Below are 5,452 nucleotides of genomic sequence, written 5' to 3' on the forward strand. Positions count from 1 at the left end.
CATTCGGTGATGATTTAATATAACTTGCTACATAATCGTGAGAAGAGGTTGGCGAGTTAGATCCACTTTATAGACACTACAATTAACTTCCTTTAAAACGGCACTGTTAATTGAGAGTGAGGACTTTATAAGGGTCTTAGGAGCTTCTAGGAGTTACGTATTTAGGATTAACAACCCTAATGTTTGTAATCAACGTTTGCATCGAATGAGCATAAACTAGGTGACTTGTTCTATCAAAGTAAGACATGTGCTAGGGTGTTGTAGTTGGAATTTGTATAACCATAACTGTGAAATCACATCCCTAGAATTCCCTTATCTCTATACTTTCATCTCCGTGACTTATTTGCAATTGGTTGTTTCTTTGCTCTTTATTGTTCTTTGTTTTCAAAAATTCCCAAAACTTTCGGTTCTTCAAATAGTAATTGAGTTTTAATAGAAGATAGACAGTCTGTGTTTGTTTTCCCCGTGATCGATATCTGATACTAACCTTTAGCTATACTATTCCTACTCTGTATATTTGCAGGTATTTATAGTGCTAATAAAAAGTGTATCAAGTTTTTGGCGTCGTTGCCAGGGAAGGCAATTCACTTTGGGATTGATATCTTCAAACGGACAATTTTACTACTTTGGATTTAATTGCTTTCATTATATTTTTATTTTTTTTTATTTTATTTTTCTTTTTGTAGTTTCCACAGGTTGTGGTGAAAAAAAAGATGGGAGAACCTACCAACCGCAATCTTATCATTGCCCTTCGAAAAAGAGGTGGAAAAGATGTGAGCCGAAAGAGCTCGGGCAAAGGCTGAAAAAGAAAAACTTGCAAGAGAGGCAGTTCTAGTCATGAATATGTTTAGTCATGGTAACATTGTGGACATTCATGTAGGTCTGCAGATAGAAGCCGACAACTTCAAGTTGGGAATACCCTTAATCAATAGGGTTGAACAAAATGCCTTTGCAGGAAGAGACACGAAGGATGCAAACCGACATCTCACCATATTCGTGGAAATAGCTAATACAGTCAAGATCAACGATGTTGATGATGATATTCTAAGGGTAAGACTGTTTCCCTTTTCCTTAACTGATGCTGCTAAAGAATGGTATGAGTGTCTCCCTGCAGATAAAATCACCAATTGGAAGGATGTAGTCGTACTTTTCCTCAACAAGTACTACCCACCTGGCACAATCCTAAAGCTTAAGTGTGAGATCTTTCAGTTCACGCAAGAATATAATGAGCCTCTATATGAAGCACTGGCACGGTTCAAAGCCCTTCTCCGCAAATGCCCAAACCATGGTTTTGGAATAGACCATCAGGTAGGAATTCTTTATAATGGGTTTAACAAAAAAATTTCTATTTTGTTGGATTCGGGGGCGAATGGGGGATTCTTGAGGAAAGTAGAAGCTACCGCCATGGAGGTAATAATCGAGGTTGGTCTAAGGAAAAGCACAGCGCTGAGAGGCTAGATGCGGTAAAAAATCATGTGAGAATGGAACATCTCAGGAATTGGCATCCATCAAAGCAAGACTTGAGAGGATGGAAGCTACTAGAAACAAGGGAAGTAAGGACGTCAAATATGTCCAAAATGGGAGTGGTCCCAATAGGCCATATGATAGTAATTACCGCCCCGGACAGGGGGTGGTAACTTTAATAATTTCAATGGTAATTGTCCACATCCCAACCTCTCATATTCTAATAGTAATTTTATCCAACCTCCTGCAAGGTTCAGTGTAAGCAAGGAAGGAGGAGTGGAGCCACCTACCAAGGAAGAAAAATATGAGATTGGCATTCGAAAGATCATAGAGGTATTACTTGATGATAGTAAGCCAATGCGGCTAAGATTGGACTTGTAGAGGAAAGGGTGAACAACCTCAAGGCCGGAATCAACACCATTGCCACCGTCGTCTTTAACATAAAGACTCAAATGGACCAAGTCCAACAAAAGATTGAGGAAGACAAAGCAAAGGCAGCAGCAAAGGTAGCCGACATAAAAGAAGTGGGTCGCGAAGTAGAAAAAGGATAAAGGCAGCACCTCCGAATCGAATTCTGGAGTCTGCCCGACTCCCAGCGGACCGCTACACACATCGCAGCGGCCCTCCACCGAAGAGTCAGTAGCGCCCACCAAACAGGAGCTCGTGCCTCACAATGTGAATGTACTCCCTTTCCAGCCAAAGAGGAAGTTCAAGCTTGAAGAACAATTCAGGCGCTTTCTAAAAATGTTTTGCAAAGTACATACTAACATCCCTCTCGTCAATTCATTGCAGGAAATCCCTAGATATGCTAAGCTACTAAGGGAGGCCATGATGAAAAAGAAAAAGCTTACAAAGGACGACCTTAAGTTACCTCATCACTGCAGCGAGATTATTCAAAGGGGAGGGCCGTGAAGCAAAGAGATCCTAGCCAGTTCATCATTAGGTGCTCAATTTGAGAAAGCAAGGTAGACAAGGCCATTTGCGATCTAGGAGTAAGCATAAATATCATGCCACTGAAAAATACTATGAGAAGCTCAACATCCGACCGCTCAAGACGTCGGATGTGATCATAAGGTTGGCCGACAATTCAGCAATCAAAACAGTGGGTATGATTGAGGATGTCTTGGTAAAGGTAGATGATTTTATCTTCCCTGCCGACTTCATTATTCTTGATATGAAAGTAAATAAAAATGTACCTCTAATCTTAGGCAGAAATTTTCTAGCCACTTGCAAAGCTCTCATTGATGTAGGTAGAGGCAAGATCACAATCAGTGACAACTACAGTCGCTCCATCTACAAAATAGAGAGCGAGATGCTTAAGTATGAAGAGGTGCAACAAGTTAAGAAGGAGCGTGAATGCAAGGCGGTCATGATGACTGACACGTACGTCTAAGCCTTTTAGGCCATTAGAAGAAGAGGATCTTTCTAACCCTTCTATTTTCATTGTTAATCCTCTCCCTCAAGCTCCCAAAAAGAGCAAGCCAAAACTTGCTAAACCTCCCTTGCAGGCGAAGCCCAAAAAAAAGAAGAACAAAAAACCTCAACATTTAGTCAACCCTGAAGTCTAAGTGATCAAGACCTCGAACGGAAGATACAAGTGGTGGAAAAAAGTTCTCAACAAGTTAGTCCCATTCGCGGTGGCAACGACTAGGAGTGTTGGTATAAAGGCATCCCAAAGGAATCCCCACGATGGGGGATAACTTATGAGCTTCAAAGAACGTCAAGCTAAAGATGAAAAATAAGTGCTTGCTGGGAGGCAATCCAACACTTTTTTCCAGTCTTTTGAAGTAGTTTTTAGTTTGGTTTTTGTTATTGGAATTTTTCCGCAGGTACTGGACTCTTCCCAGTGACCGCTGGTAACGCACAGAAAGTCAGTGGACTCCCTTACGCAGCGGCCCGCTGGCCACGCACTGGAACGGTTCTAACCCTTTCCAAGCGACCGTTGAAGATGTTCAGCCGTCCGCTAGCCATTCACCGCTCTCCAGCAGCAAAATTTTCAATTTTTTTTTAATTTTCGCTCGTCCAACCTCTACGCAAAAAATTTCAAGGTATCTTCATTGTTTTCTATAGTTTACTCACGTCCCTACCGGCTCTATAAACTTATCTTACACTTTGTTGTAAATAAGTTTAGGGGGATGAAGTGGTAGACCGTGAACTTAGGTTTTCGTGTTTGTTTTTATTTTTGTTTTTGAAAATTCCCGAAGTTGAATCCTTCTCATGAACTTAGCATGAAGAACTTAGAAACACGCATGCTTAGGGACACATTAGACCGAGTTGCCTATGATATAAAGTTCTTTCATCTTTGATTAAGTATGACTTGACGTTTTCATTTGATGGTTTGGTAAAAAGGTATATAATTAGTGAATTGCTTGTTCGCCTTCAATCATGCCTATCCCTTGTGAGATTTGAGCCTTAATTTCTTTCATGTGTGATTTATCTATATTCATGTATATGTTTCTAGAACTTGCTCCTAGTCTGTCGAAGTTTACATAGTGTCTATGTTGATTTAGGAGGATGTTAGGTCATCTTTTCATACCTACTTTTATATCCAAAATTTTGACCCTTTTCGAAAATTATCTTTTATCCCTTTGGAGCTAATTTTGAGCCTTTAAGCCTTTTCTTTGGAAGCCAGATCAATGGGGACAATTCCTTGGGTTAGTATAGTTATTTTTATCTTTTGTAAAGGAATTGGAGAGATAGGGGAAAATTGTGAAAATAGAAAAGTAGTGTGCTTAATGTTATAAAAGTGCATGTTATGAAATAGAAAAATTCAAAAGTTTGCTTAATCTAGAAAGGATGCCTATGTAAGAAAAGAAAAAGAAAGAAATGATAGAAAAAGAAAAAGAAAGGCTGTGAAGAAAAGAAATATCAAAGGTTTGAAATTGTGAGTTGAAGGAGAATAAATGTTAAAAGTGTCTTAGGTTTATAACAAAAGTGGAGTTTATTTTACTCTACTTGGGATTTTATTTTTAGCCACTTTTTAGCCAAATATTCCTCACCTACAAAAGAGCCTACATTACAACAAAAAATAAAGACCTTTCGGACTTTTAATGCTTAATCACATCTAGTAGAGGAGGGATTAGACTTTGAGCAAGCCTATGGTAAACTTTGCATGATGCATGATTTGAGGGCCTATACACATTACCTTATACACTTTGAGAGTGAGAAAACACTTCCTATCTTTGGGTGTTTGCCACATGTGAGTGCATGAATTCAACGTGTTCCACGAGTTAGTAATGAAAGTGCACTAATAAGACTTGCTTGATCTATCTTTTCCAAACTTTGAGGAAATTATGACGTTTAGTCCTTAGACATTCCGTGCGTCTATTCTTGTGTCTTCTATGTTTTGTTCGATGACAAACAAAAATGTAAGTTTGGGGGAGTTGATACGATCGGATTTTGCACGGTTTTAAGGCCATCTTTTGGTCCGTTTTCAATGTCAAAGTTGCATTACATTTCCATTAATTGCATATTTTATCTATTTTGGTGTTTTGACATGTTTTGTGAGAAATATGCATATTTGAGCCTAAAAAGGGTGTCAAAATGCAAAGTTAGAAATCTAGAGCTATTCTGCATGTCCAGCGGTCCGCTGCAATATTGCCAGTGACCGCTGGCGCCCAACGACCGATAAGCCAGTAGCGGCCCACTCCGGGAAAGTTGTGCATGAAGTCAAGACACGCCCAGCGACAGCTAGAGAACGCATGGCGACCGCTACCGAGAATCTAGAGAGTTACGGGATAATGGATGGCGACCAATGAAATAAGTGCTGCGACCGCCAGCCATAGGTCAGAAGCCTCGGATCAACTCATGGCGACCGCTGGCCAAGGTGCACCGGCCCGCCATGAAAAAGTGACAAGTAGAATGTGCCCTACTTTCTCTTCAAGATTTACCATATTTTGCAACTCTTTTCCTTATATGAGAAGGGGCGATTTCTCCCCTGTAAATAGCCCCCAAAGCTTCATCAAAAAGTGATCTTCTCTTTGGGTTG

At 40.1% G+C, this 5,452-nt stretch overlaps 1 non-coding gene across 1 annotated transcript; it reads right to left on the bottom strand.

Moving 5' to 3' along the window:
* Positions 1-1,185: 1,185 nt before the first annotated feature.
* LOC121793210 lies at positions 1,186-1,292 on the bottom strand. The gene has a single exon (XR_006049048.1). It is a non-coding gene; the product is annotated as a small nucleolar RNA R71 (small nucleolar RNA).
* Between the last annotated feature and the right edge of the window lie 4,160 nt (positions 1,293-5,452).

Source organism: Salvia splendens, chromosome 2 (assembly GCF_004379255.2).
Source record: "Salvia splendens isolate huo1 chromosome 2, SspV2, whole genome shotgun sequence".
Classification (NCBI taxonomy): domain Eukaryota; kingdom Viridiplantae; phylum Streptophyta; class Magnoliopsida; order Lamiales; family Lamiaceae; genus Salvia; species Salvia splendens.